Here is an 18,322-nt window from a genome sequence, read left to right as displayed (position 1 = left end):
CAGTGCAGCACACCCGCAGTACTGACCCTCTTGAAAGTGCAGCACTCCCTCAGCACTGACCCTCTGACAGTGCAGCACTCCCTCAGTACTGACCCTCCGACAGTGCAGCGCTCCCTCAATACTGACCTTCCGACAGTGCAGCACTCCCTCAGTACTGACCCTCCAACAGTGCAGCATTCCCTCAATACTGACCCTCTGACAGTGCAGCACTCCCTCAGTACTGACCCTCCGACAGTGCAGCACTCCCTCAGTACTGACCCTCTGACAGTGCAGCACTCCCTCAGTACTGACCCTCTGATAGTGCAGCACTCCCTCAGTACTGACCCTCTGACAGTGCAGCACTCCCTCAGTGATGACTGAGACATGGGATCTGGTTAGGTGCCTGAAGGAGAGGCTGACGGAGAGGGAGAGCGGGGGGGTGGTGGGGGGATGGGAAAGGAGATTAACTCCAGATGCGAAGGCAGATTCCTCAGATTTGACGGCCAGTCACGTTGTGCTTTTAATCCCCACAATATTGACCTGCAGAGACGTAGCTCTGTCAAAATACACAGTGCTTATTGAAGGGGAAAGTGTCTTCTCTCATCAGCCTCATCTTGCTTAAAAAAAAAAATCATCATTCCCCTCAGCAGATTTTTCAATGCCCAAGATTCCTCTTCTAGCTGAGAGGGAGTTGGATTGGATGGATTTTACTCTGCTATGAAATGAAAAGTGAAGGAAATCCCTGGCAGCTGCAACTGCAAGAGGCAAAGATAGATCGAGCTGCCCAGAGTGTCGAGTCACAAAGCACAGAGAGAGAGAGAGAGAGAGAGAGAGAGGCCATTCGGCCCATCGCAACTGTGCCAGCTCTTTGAGAGATCTAACAAATTAGCTCCCACTCACACACCCCCTCCCCTCCCCCACTGCTCTTTCCCCCCCACAGCCCTGCAAATCTTTTCCCTTCCAGTATTGGTCCAATTCCCCCTTAGGAAAGTTCCTATTGAATCTGCTTCCACCGCCCTTTCAGGCAGCGCCTTCCAGATCACAACAACTCGCTGTGTCAAAATAAAATTCTCCTCATCTCCCCATCTGGTTCCCGATTCTCTTCAAACTGTGTCCCTCTGGTTACTGACCCTCCTGTCACTGGAAACAGTTTCTCCTCATTGATACTATCCAAACCACCTCATGATTCTGAACGCCTCGATTCAATCTCCCCCTTAACCATCTCTGCTCTAAGGAGAACAATGCCAAATTCACAACAGACCCGAATACTTTGGGCTTGATTACAGAAGGTCAATGAAAAGTCACTGCTTCACATTCTCATAAACACTCCAGAGATCTGAACCAAAACACTCCCAGGACAGGTACAGCACGGGGTTAGATACAGAGTAAAGCTCCCTCTACACTGTCCCCATCAAACACTCCCAGGACAGGTACAGCACGGGGATAGATACAGAGTAAAACTCCCTCTACACTGTCCCCATCAAACATTCCCAGGACAGGTAGAGCACAGGGTTAGATACAGAGTAAAGCTCCTTCTACACTGTCCCCATCAAACACTCCCAGGACAGGTACAGCACGGGGTTAGATGCACAGAAAAGCTCCTTCTGCACGTGTGGAGCAGAAACACCGGCCGGGAGCAGATGGGCTGAATGACCTCTGAGTCTGCGCTGGCGACTCGATGCGGATCGAGCGCAGCAGCCGCCACGTACTTTAAGCAGCTTTGGGGATCAGTTTAAGTTCGCGACGCGCTGCCCAGTTTGGAATTGGGGCTTCGCTTTCGGCCGAGCGGTCGGTGGGGGGCGGGTAGGGCGGGTAGGGAGGGGGCGCGTTGGTGAGTCGGCTGGGAGTGGTGGGAGTGAGGGGGGGGGGGGGGGGGGGGAGAGACGCAGCCTGCTTTGGGGGGAGCAGCTTGTGTCTGTGCGGAGTGAGAGGACTCTGGTCCCACTGGCACAGACTGAGCGATGGGGACGAGCTGCTCGGAACGTGGGCATAGGGCCAGGAGTGTCCCGGAGGGCACCATTCAATCCTGTCTAATTGCCTGATTGTTTGGGCCAAGATGCGTCGTGGGCTCCATTCAGGCTCGTCCCGGTTAATCGGCCGCCAGAAATAGTTGCGCATTGAAAGGGTTGCCGCCTCCGGAAGCCCCCACAGTGGAACAGACAAGGCGCAGCTATTCTCCGGCACCTCAATAAGGTCCATCGGTCCGCCAGCGATGGGAGGCTGTTCTCTGTCCTTCTGCCCTCACGTCGCGATTCAGACCCTCCGTCTCTGTGTCCCCACCCCCCACCCCCGACCCCCGACCCCCGACCCCCGGAGAGGGAGGCAGACCTGCATTTGCCTAGCGGCCTTTCCCGTCCCCCACCGGAACTCACCACCCACCCCTCCCCTTGCCCTCCCTTCCACACCTCCCGCCTCAGGACATCCCCCAAAGCGAGTCGCAGCCAACGAACGTGGCCTTCCGCACTCCCCACCCCACCCTCCCCCGAAAGTTGTAACGCAGGAAAACGCGGCGGCCGGTTTGCGCACAGCAAGATCCCGCCCGCAACATCTGTTTGTTTTTAGCGACGGTGGTTGACGGATAAGTATTGCCCCCCTCACCGACATCTGCCACCCCCTCGACATCTGCCACCCCCTCGACATCTGCCACCCCCACATCTGGCCCCCCACATCTGCCCCAGCCCACATCTGCCCCAGCCCACATCTGCCACCCCCACGTCTGCCACCCCCACATCTGGCCCCCCACATCTGCCCCAGCCCACATCTGCCCCAGCCCACATCTGCCACCCCCACGTCTGCCACCCCCACATCTGCCCCCCCCACATCTGCCCCCCACATCTGCCCCAGCCCATATCTGTCACCCCCACATCTGCCCCAGCCCATATCTGCCACCCCCACATCTGCCCCCCACATCTGCCCCAGCCCATATCTGTCACCCCCACATCTGCCCCAGCCCATATCTGCCACCCCCACATCTGCCCCAGCCCATATCTGTCACCCCCACATCTGCCCCAGCCCATATCTGCCACCCCCACATCTGCCCCAGCCCATATCTGCCACCCCCACATCTGCCCCAGCCCATATCTGCCACCCCCACATCTGCCCCAGCCCATATCTGCCACCCCCACATCTGCCCCCACATCTGCCCCAGCCCACATCTGCCACCCCCACATCTGCCCCCCCACATCTGCCCCCCCCACACCATCTGCACACCCCACATTGCCCCCCCCCCCCCCCGACAACTGCACCCCCCACCACCCCACCCCCGGGGAGAACTCCATCACCCTCCCATCCCCCACCAACACCCCCGCACCCACGCCACGACACCCCACCCCCCTCGGCCCCCCCACTGCTCTTCTTACAAATAGCAGCCGTGGGATCGTTAATACCCACCCGAGAGGGCAGGCAGGGGCCTCGCTTTAATGTCTCATCGAAAAGGTGGCACCTCCGATAGTGCAGCACTCCCTCAGTACTGAACCTCTGACAGTGCAGCACTCCCTCAGTACTGAACCTCTGACAGTGCAGCACTCCCTCAGTACTGACCCTCTGACAATGCAGCACTCCCTCAATACTGACCCTCCGACAGTGCAGCACTCCCTCAGTACTGACTCTCCGACAGTGCAGCACTCCCTCAGTACTGACCATCCGACAGGGCAGCACTCCCTCAGTACTGACGCTCTGACAGCGCAGTACTCCCTCAGTAGTGATACTCCAAAAATGCAGCACTCCCTCAGTAATGACCGTCTGATAATGCAGCACTCCCTCAGTACTGACCTTCTGACAGTGCAGCACACCCTCAGTATTGACACTCCGACAGTGCAGCAATCCCTCAATGCTGACCCTCCTCCTACAGTGCAGCTCTCCCTCAGTACTGACCCTCTGACAGTGCAGCACTCCCTCAGTACTGACCCTCCAACAGTGCAACACTCTCTCAGTACTGACCCTCCAACAGTGCAACACTCTCTCAGTACTGACCCTCCAACAGTGCAGCACTCTCTCAGTACTGACCCTCCGACAATGCAGCACTCCCTAAGTACTCACAGTTTGACAGTGCAGCACTCCCTCAGTACTGACGCTCTGACAGTGCAGCACTCGCTTAGGTCTGACCCTCTAACAGTGCAGCACTCCCTCAGTACTGACTCTCTGACATGCAGCACTACCTCAGTACTGAACTTCTGACAGTACAGCACTCCCTCAGTACTGACCCTCTGACAGTGCAGCACTCCCTCAGTACTGAACCACCAAAAGTGTAGCAGTCCCGCAGTACTGGCCCTCCGACAATGCAGCACTCCCTCAGTACAGAACCTCTGACAGTGCAGCTCTCCCTCAGTACTGACCCTCGGACAGTGCAGCACTCCCTCAGTAACGTCCCTCCGACAGTGCAGCACTCCCTCAGTACTGAACATCCGACAGTGCAGCACTCCCTCAGTACTGACCCTCCGACAGTACAGCACTCCCTCAGTACTGACCATCCGACAGGGCAGCACTCCCTCAGTACTGACCCTCTGACAGTTCAGCACTCCCTCAGTACTGACCCTTGGACAGTGCAGCACTCCCTCACTACTGACCCTCCGACAGTGCAGCATTACCTCAGTACTGAACCTCCGAAAGTGCAGCACTCCCTCAGTACTGACCCTCCGACAGAACAGCACTCACTCAGTATTAACCCTCTGACAGTGCAGTACTCCATCAGTACTGACCCTCTGACAGTTTAGCACTCCCTCAGTACTGACCCTTGGAAAGTGCAGCAATCCTTCAGCACTGACCTTCGGACAATGCAGAAATCCCTCAGTACAGAGCCTCCGACAGTGCAGCAATCCCTCAGTACTGACCCACCGACAGTGCAGCACTCCCTCACTACTGACCCTCTGACAATGCAGCACTCCCTCAATACTGACCCTCCGACAGAACAGCACTCACTCAGTATTAACCCTCTGACAGTGCAGTACTCCATCAGTACTGACCCACCGGCAGTTCAGCAAACGCTCAGTACTGACCCTCTGACAGTGCAGCACTCCCTCAGTACTGACCCTCTGACAATGGAGCACTCCCTCAATACTGACCCTCCGACAGTGCAGCACTCCCTCAGTACTGACCCTCCGACAGTGCAGCACTCCCTCAGTACTCACGCTCCGACAGCGCAGCACTCTCTCAATAGTTATACTCCAAAAATGCAGCACCCCCTCAGTAATGACCGCCTGATAATGCAGCACTCCCTCAGTACTGACCCTCTCACAGTGCAGCACTCCCTCAGTACTGACCCTCTGACAGTGCAGCACTCCCTCAGGACTGACCCTCTCACAGTGCAGCACTCCCTCAGCACTGACCCTAAGATAGTGCAGCACTCCCTCAGTACTGACCCTCCGACAGTGCAGCACTCCCTCAGTACTGACAGTTTGACAGTGCAGCACTCCCTCAGTACTGACGCTCTGACAATGCAGCACTCCCTTAGGTCTGACACTCTAACAGTGCAGCACTCCCTCAGTACTGATTCTCTGACATGCAGCACTACCTCAGTACTGAACTTCTGACAGTGCAGCACTCCCTCAGTACTGACCCTCTAACAGTGCAGCACTCCCTAAGTACTGAACCACCAAAAGTGCAGCAGTCCCTCAGTACTGGCCCTCCGACAGTGCAGCACTCCCTCAGTACTGACCCTCTGACAGTGCAGCTCACCCTGAGTACTGACCCTCGGTCGGTGCAGCACTCCCTCAGAACAGACCCTCCGACAATGCAGCACTCCCTCAGAACAGACCCTCCGACAGTGCAGATATCCCTCAGTACTGACCCTCCGACAGTGCAGCGCTCCCTCAGTAATGACCCTCTGACAGTGCAGCACTCCCTCAGTACTGACCCTCTGACAATGCAGCACTCCCTCAGTACTGACCTTATGACAGTGCAGCACTCCCTCAGTACTGACCTTATGACAGTGCAGCACTCCCTCAGTACTGACCCTCTGACACTGCAGCACTCGCTCAGTACTGAATCTCTGACAGTGCAGCACTCCCTCAGGTCTGACCCTCTAACAGTGCAGCACTCCCTCAGCACTGACCCTCTGACAGTACAGCACTCCCTCAGTACTGACCCTCAGACAGTGCTGCACCCCCTCAGTACTGACCCTCTGACAGTGCAGCACTCCCTCAGTACTGACCCTCTGACAGTGCAGCACTCCCTCAGTACTGACGCTCTGACAAGCAGCACCCCCTCATTACTGACCCTCTGACAGCGCAGCACTCTCTCAGTAGTGATACTCCAAAAATGCAGCACTACCTCAGTAATGACCGTCTGATAATGCAGCAATCCCTCAGTACTGACCCTCTGACAGTGCAGCACTCCCTCAGTACTGACCCTCTGACAATGCAGCACTCCCTCAATACTGTCCCTCCGAAAGTGCAGCTCACCCTCAGTACTGACCCTCTCACAGTGCAACACTTCCTCAGTACTGACCCTCTGACAGTGCAGCAATCTCTCAGGACTGACCCTCAAACAGTGCAGCACTCCCTCATCACTGACCCTCCGACAGTGCAGCACTCCCTCAGTACTGACCCTCTGACAGTTTAGCACTCCCTCAGTACTGACCCTTGGAAAGTCCAGCAATCCCTCAGTACTGACCTTCGGACAATGCAGCACTTCCTCAGTACAGACCCTCCGACAGTACAGGACTCCCTCTGTACTGACCCACCGACAGTGCAGCACTCCCTCAGTACTGACCCTCTGACGGTGCAGCACTCCCTCCGTACTGAACCTCTGACAATGCAGCACTCCCTCAATACTGACCCTCCAACAGTGCAGCACTCCCTCAGTACTGACCCTCCGACAGTACAGCAGTTCCTCAGTACTGACCCTCCGACAGTGCAGCACTCCCTCAGTACTGACCCTCTGACAGTGCAGCACTCCCTCAGTACCGACCCTCTGACAATGCAGCACTCCCTCAATACTGACCCTCCAACAGTGCAGCACTCCCTCAGTACTGACCCTCTGACAGTGCAGCAGTCCCTCAGTACTGACCCTCCGACAGTGCAGCACTCCCTCAGTACTGACGCTCTGACAGTGTAATACTCCCTCAGTAGTGATACTCCAAAAATGCAGCACTCCCTCAGTACTGACCCCCCGACAGTACAGCACTCCCTCATTACTGACCCTCCGACAGTGCAGCACTCCCTCAGTACTGACCCTCTGACAGTTCAGCACTCCCTCAGTACTGACCCTTGGACAGTGCAGCATTCCCTCAGTTCTGACCCTCTGACAATGCAACACTCCCTCAGTACTGACCCTCTGACAGTTTAGCACTCCCTCAGTACTGACCCTTGGAAAGTCCAGCAATCCCTCAGTACTGACCTTCGGACAATGCAGCACTTCCTCAGTACAGACCCTCCGACAGTGCAGCACTCCCTCTGTACTGACCCACCGACAGTGCAGCACTCCCTCAGTACTGACCCTCTGATGATGCAGCACTCCCTCAGTACTGAACCTCTGACAATGCAGCACTCCCTCAATACTGATGCTCCAACAGTGCAGCACTCCCTCAGTACTGACCCTCCGACAGTACAGCACTCCCTCAGTACTGACCCTCCGACAGTGCAGCACTCCCTCAGTACTGACCCTCCGACAGTGCAGCACTCCCTCAGTACTGACCCTCTGACAGTGCAGCACTCCCTAAGTACTGAACCACCAAAAGTGCAGCAGTCCCTCAGTACTGGCCCTCCGACAGTGCAGCTCTCCCTCAGTACTGACCCTCTGACTGTGCAGCACTCCCTCAGTAATGTCCCTCCGACAGTGCAGCACTCCCTCAGTACTGAACATCCGACAGTGCAGCACTCCCTCAGTACTGACCCTCCGACAGTACAGCACTCCCTCAGTACTGAACATCCGACAGTGCAGCACTCCCTCAGTACTGACCCTCCGACAGTACAGCACTCCATCAGTACTGACCATCCAACAGTGCAGCACTCCCTCAGTACTGACCCTCTGACAGTTCAGCACTCACTCAGTACTGACCCTTGGACAGTGCAGCACTCCCTCACTACTGACCCTCCGACAGTGCAGCATTACCTCAGTACTGAACCTCCGACAGTGCAGCACTCCCTCAGTACTGACCCTCCGACAGAACAGCACTCACTCAGTACTGACCCTTGGACAGTGCAGCACTCCCTCAGTACTGACCTTCGGACAATGCAGCACTCCCTCAGTACAGACCCTCCAACAGTGCAGCACTCCGTCAGAACTGACCCACCGACAGTTCAGGAAACCCTCAGTACTGACCCTCCGACAGTGCAGCACTCCATCAGTACTGAAGCTCTGACAGCGCAGCACTCTCTCAATAGTGATACTCCAAAAATGCAGCACTCCCTCAGTAATGACCGTCTGATAATGCAGCACTCCCTCAGTACTGACCCTCTCACAGTGCAGCACTCCCTCAGTACTGACCCTCTGACAGTGCAGCACTCCCTCAGGACTGACCCTCTAACAGTGCAGCACTCCCTCAGCACTGACCCTCCGACACTGCAGCACTCCCTCAGTACTGACCTTAAGACAGTGCAGCACTCCCTCAGTACTGACCCTCCGACAGTGCAGCACCCCCTCAGTACTGACGCTCTGACATGCAGCACTACCTCAGTACTGACGCTCTGACAGTGCAGCACTCCCTCAGTACTGAACCACCGAAAGTGCAGCAGTCCCTCAGTACTGAACCTCTGACAGTGCAGCTCTCCCTCAGTACTGACCCTCGGACAGTGCAGCACTCCCTCAGTATTGTCCCTCCGACAGTGCAGCACTCCCTCAGTACTGAACATCCGACAGTGCAGCACTCCCTCAGTACTGACGCTCCGACAGTACAGCACTCCCTCAGTACTGACCATCCGACAGGACAGCACTCCCTCAGTACTGACCCTCTGACAGTTCAGCACTCCCTCAGTACTGACCCTTGGACAGTGCAGCACTCCCTCACTACTGACCCTCCGACAGTGCAGCATTACCTCAGTACTGAACCTCCGAAAGTGCAGCACTCCCTCAGTACTGACCCTCCGACAGAACAGCACTCACTCAGTATTAACCCTCTGACAGTGCAGTACTCCATCAGTACTGACCCACCGGCAGTCCAGCAAACGCTCAGTACTGACCCTCTGACAGTGCAGCACTCCCTCAGTACTGACCCTCTGACAATGGAGCACTCCCTCAATACTGACCCTCCGACAGTGCAGCACTCCCTCAGTACTGACCCTCCGACAGTGCAGCACTCCCTCAGTACTGACCCTCTGATGATGCAGCACTCCTGCAGTACTGAACCTCTGACAATGCAGCACTCCCTCAATACTGACCCTCCAACAGTGCAGCACTCCATCAGTACTGACCCTCCGACAGTACAGCACTCCCTCAGTACTGACCCCTCGACAGTGCAGCACTCCCTCAGTACTGACCCTCTGACAGTGCAGCACTCCCTCAGTAGCGACCCTCTGACAATGCAGCATTCCCTCAATACTGAACCTCCAACAGTGCAGCACTCCCTCAGTACTGACCCTCCGACAGTACAGCACTCCCTCAGTACTGACCCTCCGACAGTGCAGCACTCCCTCAGTACCGACTCTCTGACAATGCAGCACTCCCTCAATACTGAACCTCCAACAGTGCAGCACTCCCTCAGTACTGACCCTCTGACAGTGCAGCACTCCCTCAGTACTGACCCTCCGACAGTGCAGCACTCACTCAGTACTGACGCTCTGACAGTGCAACACTCCCTCAGTAGTGATACTCCAAAAATGCAGCACTCCCTCAGTAATGACCGTCTGATAATACAGCACTCCCTCAGTACTGACCTTGTGACAGTGCAGCACACCCTCAGTATTGACACTCCGATAGTGCAGCAATCCCTCAGTGCTGACCCTCCTCCAACAGTGCAGCTCGCCATCAGTACTGACCCTGTGACAATGCAGCACTCACGCTGAACTGACCCTCTGACAGAGAAGCACACCCTCAGTACTGACCCTCTGACATTGCAGACCTCTCTCAGTACTGACCCTCTGACAGTACAGCACTCCCTCAATACTGACCCTCTGAGAGTGCAGCACTCCCTCAGGACTAACCCTTTAACAGTGCAGCACTCCCTCAGCACTGACCCTCCGACAGTGCAGCACTCCCTCAGCACTGACCCTCTGACAGTGCAGCACTCCCTCAGTACTGACCCTCCGAAAGTGCAGCACTCCCTCAATACTGACCCTCTGACATGCAGCACTCCCTCAGTGCTGAACCTGTGACAGTGCAACACTCCCTCAGTACTGACCCTCCGACAGTGCAGCACTCCCTCAGGAATGACCCTCTGACAGTGCAGCTCACCCTGAGTACTCACCCTCGGTCGGTGCAGCACTCCCTCATTACTGACCCTCCGACAGTGCAGCACTCCCTTAGCACTGACCCTCTGACAGTGCAGCACTCCCTCAGTACTGACCCTCCGACAGTGCAGCACTCCCTCAGTACTGACCTTCTTACAGTGCAGCACTCCCTCAGTACTGACCCTCTGACAGTGCAGCTCACCCTGAGTACTGACCCACGGTCGGTGCAGCAATCCCTCAGTACTGACCCTCTGACAGTGCAGCACACCCTCAGTACTGACCCTCTGACAATGCAGCACTCCCTCAATACTGTCCCTCCGAAAGTGCAGCACTCCCTCAGTACTGACCCTCTCACAGTGCAGCACTTCCTCAGTACTGTCCCTCTGATAGTGCAGCACTCCCTCAGTACTGACCCTAGGACAGGGCAGCACCCGCTCAGTACTGACGCTCTGACATGCAGCACAACCTCAGTACTGACCCTCTGACAGTGCAGCACTCCCTCAGTACTGAAGCACCGAAAGTGCAGCACTCCCTCAGTACTGAACCTCTGACAGTGCAGCTCTCCCTCAGTACTGACCCTCAGACAGTGCAGCACTCCCTCAGTAATGACCCTCCAACAGTACAGCACTCCCTCAGCACTGACCCTACGACAGTGCAGCACTCCCTCAGTACTAACCCTCTGACAGTTCAGCACTCCCTCAGTACTGACCCTTGGACAGTGCAGCACTCCCTCACTACTGACCCTCCGACAGTGCAGCACTACCTCAGTACTGAACCTCCGACCGTGCAGCACTCCCTCAGTACTGACCCTCCGACAGAACATCACTCCCTCAGTTCTGACCCTCTGACAGTGCAACACTCCCTCAGTACTGACCCTCTGACAGTGCAGCACTCCCTCACTACTGACCCTCTGACAATGCAGCACTCCCTCAATACTGACCCTCCAACAGTGCAGCACTCCCTCAGTACTGACCCTCCGACAGTGCAGCACTCCCTCAGTACTGAAGCTCTGACAGCGCAGCACTCCCTCAGTAGTGATACTCTAAAAATGCAGCACTCCTTCAGTAATGACCGTCTGATAATGCCGCACTCCCTCAGTACTGACCTTCTGACAGTGCAGCACACCCTCAGTATTGACACTCCGATAGTGCAGCAATCCCTCAGTGCTGACTCTCCTCCTACAGTGCAGCTCTCCATCAGTAATGACCCTGTGACAATGCAGCACTCACTTTGAACTGACCCTCTGACAGTGAAGCACTCCCTCAGTACTGACCCTCTAACAGTGCAGAACACCCTCAGTACTGACACTCTGACAGTGCAGTGATCCCTCAGTACTGACCGTCTGACAGTGCAGCACTGCCTCAGCACTGACAATCCGACAGTGCAGCACTGCCTCAGCACTGACCCTCTGACAGTGCAGCACTGACACTCCGACAGTGCCGCACTGCCTCAGCACTGCCCCTCCAACAGTGCAGCACTGCCTCAGCACTGACCCTCCGACTGTGAAGCACTGCCTCAGCACTGACCCTCCGACAGAGCAGCACTCCCTCAGTACAGACCTTCCGACAGTGCAGAACTCTCTCAATACTGACCCTCTGACAATGCAACACTCCCTCAATACTGACCCTCCAACAGTGCAGCACTCCCTCAGTACTGACCCTCCGACCGTGCAGTGCTACCCCAGAACTGACACTCCGACCGTGCAGCACTACCTCAGTACTGACTCTCCGACAGTGCAGCACTCCCTCAGTATTGACCCTCTGACAGTGTAGCACTCCCTCAGTACTGACCCTCTGACAGTGCAGCACTCCCTCAGTATTGACCCTCTGACAGTGCAGCACTCCCTCAATACAGACCCTCCGACAGTGCAGCACTCCCTCAGTACTGACCCTCCGACAGTGCAGCACTCCCTCAGTGCTGACCATCTGACAGTGCAGCACTCCATCAGTACTGACCCTCTGACAGTGCAGCACTCCCTCAGTACTGACGCTCTGACAGTGCAGCACTCCATCAGTACTGAACCTCTGACAGTGCAGCACTCCCTCAGTACTGACTCTCTGACAGTGCAGCACTCCCTCAGTACTGAGCCTCTGACAGTGCAGGACTCCATCAGTACTGACCCTCTGACAGTGCAGCACTCCCTCAGCACTGACCCTCTGACAGTGCAGCACTCCATCAGTACTGACCCTCTGACAGTGCAGCGCTCCCTCAGTACTGACGCTCCGACGGTGCAGCACTCCCTCAGTACTGAACCACCCGACAGTGCAGCACTGCCTCAGTACTGACCCTCCGACAGTGCAGCAATCCCTCAGTACTGAACCACCCGACAGTGCAGCACTGCCTCAGTACTGACCCTCCGACAGTGCAGCACTCCCTCAGTACTGAACCTCCGACAGTGAAGCACTCCCTCAGTACTGACCCTCCGACAGTGCAGCACTCCCTCAGTACTGACACTCCGACAGTGCAGCACTCCCTCAGTACTGACCCTCTGACAGTGCAGCACTCCCTCAGTACTGACCCTCCGACAGTGCAGCACTCACTCAGTACTGACGCTCTGACAGTGCAACACTCCCTCAGTAGTGATACTCCAAAAATGCAGCACTCCCTCAGTAATGACCGTATGATAATGCAGCACTCCCTCAGTACTGACCTTGTGACAGTGCAGCACACCCTCAGTATTGACACTCCGATAGTGCAGCAGTCCCTCAGTGCTGACCCTCCTCCAACAGTGCAGCTCGCCATCAGTACTGACCCTGTGACAATGCAGCACTCACGCTGAACTGACCCTCTGACAGAGAAGCACACCCTCAGTACTGACCCTCTGACATTGCAGACCTCTCTCAGTACTGACCCTCTGACAGTACAGCACTCCCTCAATACTGACCCTCTGAGAGTGCAGCACTCCCTCAGGACTAACCCTTTAACAGTGCAGCACTCCCTCAGCACTGACCCTCCGACAGTGCAGCACTCCCTCAGCACTGACCCTCTGACAGTGCAGCACTCCCTCAGTACTGACCCTCCGAAAGTGCAGCACTCCCTCAATACTGACCCTCTGACATGCAGCACTCCCTCAGTGCTGAACCTGTGACAGTGCAACACTCCCTCAGTACTGACCCTCCGACAGTGCAGCACTCCCTCAGGAATGACCCTCTGACAGTGCAGCTCACCCTGAGTACTCACCCTCGGTCGGTGCAGCACTCCCTCATTACTGACCCTCCGACAGTGCAGCACTCCCTTAGCACTGACCCTCTGACAGTGCAGCACTCCCTCAGTACTGACCCTCCGACAGTGCAGCACTCCCTCAGTACTGACCTTCTTACAGTGCAGCACTCCCTCAGTACTGACCCTCTGACAGTGCAGCTCACCCTGAGTACTGACCCACGGTCGGTGCAGCAATCCCTCAGTACTGACCCTCTGACAGTGCAGCACACCCTCAGTACTGACCCTCTGACAATGCAGCACTCCCTCAATACTGTCCCTCCGAAAGTGCAGCACTCCCTCAGTACTGACCCTCTCACAGTGCAGCACTTCCTCAGTACTGTCCCTCTGATAGTGCAGCACTCCCTCAGTACTGACCCTAGGACAGGGCAGCACCCGCTCAGTACTGACGCTCTGACATGCAGCACAACCTCAGTACTGACCCTCTGACAGTGCAGCACTCCCTCAGTACTGAAGCACCGAAAGTGCAGCAGTCCCTCAGTACTGAACCTCTGACAGTGCAGCTCTCCCTCAGTACTGACCCTCAGACAGTGCAGCACTCCCTCAGTAATGACCCTCCAACAGTACAGCACTCCCTCAGCACTGACCCTACGACAGTGCAGCACTCCCTCAGTACTAACCCTCTGACAGTTCAGCACTCCCTCAGTACTGACCCTTGGACAGTGCAGCACTCCCTCACTACTGACCCTCCGACAGTGCAGCACTACCTCAGTACTGAACCTCCGACCGTGCAGCACTCCCTCAGTACTGACCCTCCGACAGAACATCACTCCCTCAGTTCTGACCCTCTGACAGTGCAACACTCCCTCAGTACTGACCCTCTGACAGTGCAGCACTCCCTCACTACTGACCCTCTGACAATGCAGCACTCCCTCAATACTGACCCTCCAACAGTGCAGCACTCCCTCAGTACTGACCCTCCGACAGTGCAGCACTCCCTCAGTACTGAAGCTCTGACAGCGCAGCACTCCCTCAGTTGTGATACTCTAAAAATGCAGCACTCCTTCAGTAATGACCGTCTGATAATGCCGCACTCCCTCAGTACTGACCTTCTGACAGTGCAGCACACCCTCAGTATTGACACTCCGATAGTGCAGCAATCCCTCAGTGCTGACTCTCCTCCTACAGTGCAGCTCTCCATCAGTAATGACCCTGTGACAATGCAGCACTCACTTTGAACTGACCCTCTGACAGTGAAGCACTCCCTCAGTACTGACCCTCTAACAGTGCAGAACACCCACAGTACTGACACTCTGACAGTGCAGTGATCCCTCAGTACTGACCGTCTGACAGTGCAGCACTGCCTCAGCACTGACAATCCGACAGTGCAGCACTGCCTCAGCACTGACCCTCTGACAGTGCAGCACTGACACTCCGACAGTGCCGCACTGCCTCAGCACTGACCCTCCAACAGTGCAGCACTGCCTCAGCACTGACCCTCCGACTGTGAAGCACTGCCTCAGCACTGACCCTCCGACAGAGCAGCACTCCCTCAGTACAGACCTTCCGACAGTGCAGAACTCTCTCAATACTGACCCTCTGACAATGCAACACTCCCTCAATACTGACCCTCCAACAGTGCAGCACTCCCTCAGTACTGACCCTCCGACCGTGCAGTGCTACCCCAGAACTGACACACCGACCGTGCAGCACTACCTCAGTACTGACTCTCCGACAGTGCAGCACTCCCTCAGTATTGACCCTCTGACAGTGTAGCACTCCCTCAGTACTGACCCTCTGACAGTGCAGCACTCCCTCAGTATTGACCCTCTGACAGTGCAGCACTCCCTCAACACAGACCCTCCGACAGTGCAGCACTCCCTCAGTACTGACCCTCCGACAGTGCAGCACTCCCTCAGTGCTGACCATCTGACAGTGCAGCACTCCATCAGTACTGACCCTCTGACAGTGCAGCACTCCCTCAGTACTGACGCTCTGACAGTGCAGCACTCCATCAGTACTGAACCTCTGACAGTGCAGCACTCCCTCAGTACTGACTCTCTGACAGTGCAGCACTCCCTCAGTACTGACCCTCTGACAGTGCAGGACTCCATCAGTACTGACCCTCTGACAGTGCAGCACTCCCTCAGCACTGACCCTCTGACAGTGCAGCACTCCATCAGTACTGACCCTCTGACAGTGCAGCGCTCCCTCAGTACTGACGCTCCGACGGTGCAGCACTCCCTCAGTACTGAACCACCCGACAGTGCAGCACTGCCTCAGTACTGACCCTCCGACAGTGCAGCAATCCCTCAGTACTGAACCACCCGACAGTGCAGCACTGCCTCAGTACTGACCCTCCGACAGTGCAGCACTCCCTCAGTACTGAACCTCCGACAATGAAGCACTCCCTCAGTACTGACCCTCCGACAGTGCAGCACTCCCTCAGTACTGACACTCCGACAGTGCAGCACTCCCTCAGTACTGACCCTCCGACAGTGCAGCACACCCTCAGTACTGACCGTCCGACAGTGCAGCACTGCCTCAGGACTGATCCTCCGACAGTGCAGCACTCCCTCAGTACTGACCCTCTGACAGTGCAGCACTGCCTCAGTACTGACCCTCTGACAGTGCAGCACTCCATCAGTACTGACCCTCCGAGAGTGCAGCACCCCCTCAGGACTGACGCTCTGACATGCAGCACTACCTCAGTACTGAACCTGTGACAGTGCAGCACCCCCTCAGTACTGATGCTCTGACAGTGCAGCACTCCCTCAGTACTGACCCTCTGACAGTGCAGCACTCCCTCAGTACTGAACCTCTGACAGTGCAGCTCTCCCTCAGTACTGACCCTCGGACTATGCAGCACTCCCTCAGTAATGACCCGCCGACAGTGCAGAACTCCCTCAGTACTGAACCTCCAACAGTGCAGCACTCCCTCAGTACTGACCCTCCGACAGTGCAGCACTCCCTCAGTACTGACACTGCGACAGTGCAGCATTCCCTCAGTACTGACCCTCTGACCGTGCAGCACTCCCTCGGCACTGACTCTCCGACAGTGCAGCACTCCCTGAGTACTGAAATTCCGAGAGTGGAGCACTCCCTCGGTTCTGACCCTCCGACAGTGCAGCACTGCCTCAGTACTGACCCTCTGAAAGTGCAGCACTCCCTCGGCACTGACCCTCCGACACTGCAGCACTGCTTCAGTACTGACCCTCCGACAGTGCAGCACTCCCTCAGTACTGACCCTACGACAGTGCAGCACTCCCTCAGTACTGACCCTCCGAGAGTGCAGCAATCCCTCAGTACTGACCCTCCGAGAGTGCAGCACTCCCTCAGTACTGACCCTCCGACAGTGCAGCACTCCCTCGGCACTGACCCTCCAATATTGCAGCACTCCCTCAGTACTGACCATCCGACAGTGCAGCACTCCCTCAGTACTAACCCTCCGACAGTGCAGCACTCCCTCAGTACTGACCCTGTGACAGTGCAGCACTCCCTCGGCACTGACCCTCCGACCCTGCAGCACTCCCTCAGTACTGACCCTCTGACTGTACAGCACTCCCTCGGCACTGACCCTCCGACAGTGCAGCACTCCCTCAGTACTGACCCTCCGACAGTGCAGCAATCCCTCAGTACTGACCCTCCGACAGTGCAGCGCTCCCTCAGAAATGACACTCCGACAGTGCAGCACTCCCTCAGTACTGACCCTACGACAGTGCAGCACTCCCTCATTACTGACGCTCCGACAGTGCAGCACTCCCTCAGTACTGACCCTCTGACAGTGCAGCACTCCCTCAGTACTGACTCTCCGACAGTGCAGCACTCCCTCAGTATTGACCCTCTGACAGTGCAGCACTCCCTCAGTATTGATCCTATGACAGTGCAGCACTCCCTCAAAACTGACCCTCTGACAGTGCAGCACTCCCTCAGTATTGACACTCTGACAGTGCAGCACTCCCTCAGGACTGACCCTCTAACAGTGCAGCACTCCCTCAGCACTGACCCTCCGACAGTGCAGCACTCCCTCAGTACTGACCCTAAGACAGTTCAGCAGTCCCTCAGTACTGACCCTCCGACAGTGCAGCACCCCCTCAGTACTGACACTCTGACATGCAGCACTACCTCAGTACTGACGCTCTGACAGTGCAGCACTTCCTTAGTACTGACCCTCTGACACTGCAGCACTCGCTCAGTACTGAATCTCTGACAGTGCAGCACTCCCTCAGCACTGACCCTCCGACAGTGCAGCACTCCCTCAGCACTGACCCTCTGACAGTGCAGCACTCCCTCAGTACTGACCCTCCGACAGTGCAGCACTCCCTCAGTACTGACCCTCTGACAGTGCAGCTCACCCTCAGTACTGACCCTCGGTCGGTGCAGCACTCCCTCATTACTGACCCTCCGACAATGCAGCACTCCCTCAGAACAGACCCTCCGACAGTGCAGATATCCCTCAGTACTGACCCTCCGACAGTGCAGCGCTCCCTCAGTACTGACCCTCTGACAGTGCAGCACTCCCTCAGTACTGACCCTCTGACAATGCAGCACTCCCTCAGTACTGACCTTATGACAGTGCAGCACTCCCTCAGTACTGACCCTCTGACACTGCAGCACTCGCTCAGTACTGAATCTCTGACAGTGCAGCACTCCCTCAGGTCTGACCCTCTAACAGTGCAGCACTCCCTCAGTACTGACCCTCAGACAGTGCTGCACCCCCTCAGTACTGACCCTCTGACAGTGCAGCACTCCATCAGTACTGACCCTCTGACAGTGCAGCGCTCCCTCAGTACTGACGCTCCGACGGTGCAGCACTCCCTCAGTACTGAACCACCCGACAGTGCAGCACTGCCTCAGTACTG

General features: G+C 56.5%; 1 protein-coding gene across 1 annotated transcript in view; it reads left to right on the top strand.

The window, feature by feature from the left end:
• iglon5 (IgLON family member 5) overlaps nt 1–18,322 on the top strand; it is a 189,085-nt gene that overhangs the window by 20,635 nt on the left and 150,128 nt on the right. The gene's annotated exons all lie outside the window — the stretch shown is intronic.

The sequence above is a fragment of the Carcharodon carcharias genome (genome assembly GCF_017639515.1).
Source record: "Carcharodon carcharias isolate sCarCar2 chromosome 29 unlocalized genomic scaffold, sCarCar2.pri SUPER_29_unloc_3, whole genome shotgun sequence".
In the NCBI taxonomy this organism is placed as follows: domain Eukaryota; kingdom Metazoa; phylum Chordata; class Chondrichthyes; order Lamniformes; family Lamnidae; genus Carcharodon; species Carcharodon carcharias.
The sequence above is the reverse complement of the archived record's forward strand: the minus strand, read 5'-3'. Positions and strand labels throughout refer to the sequence as shown.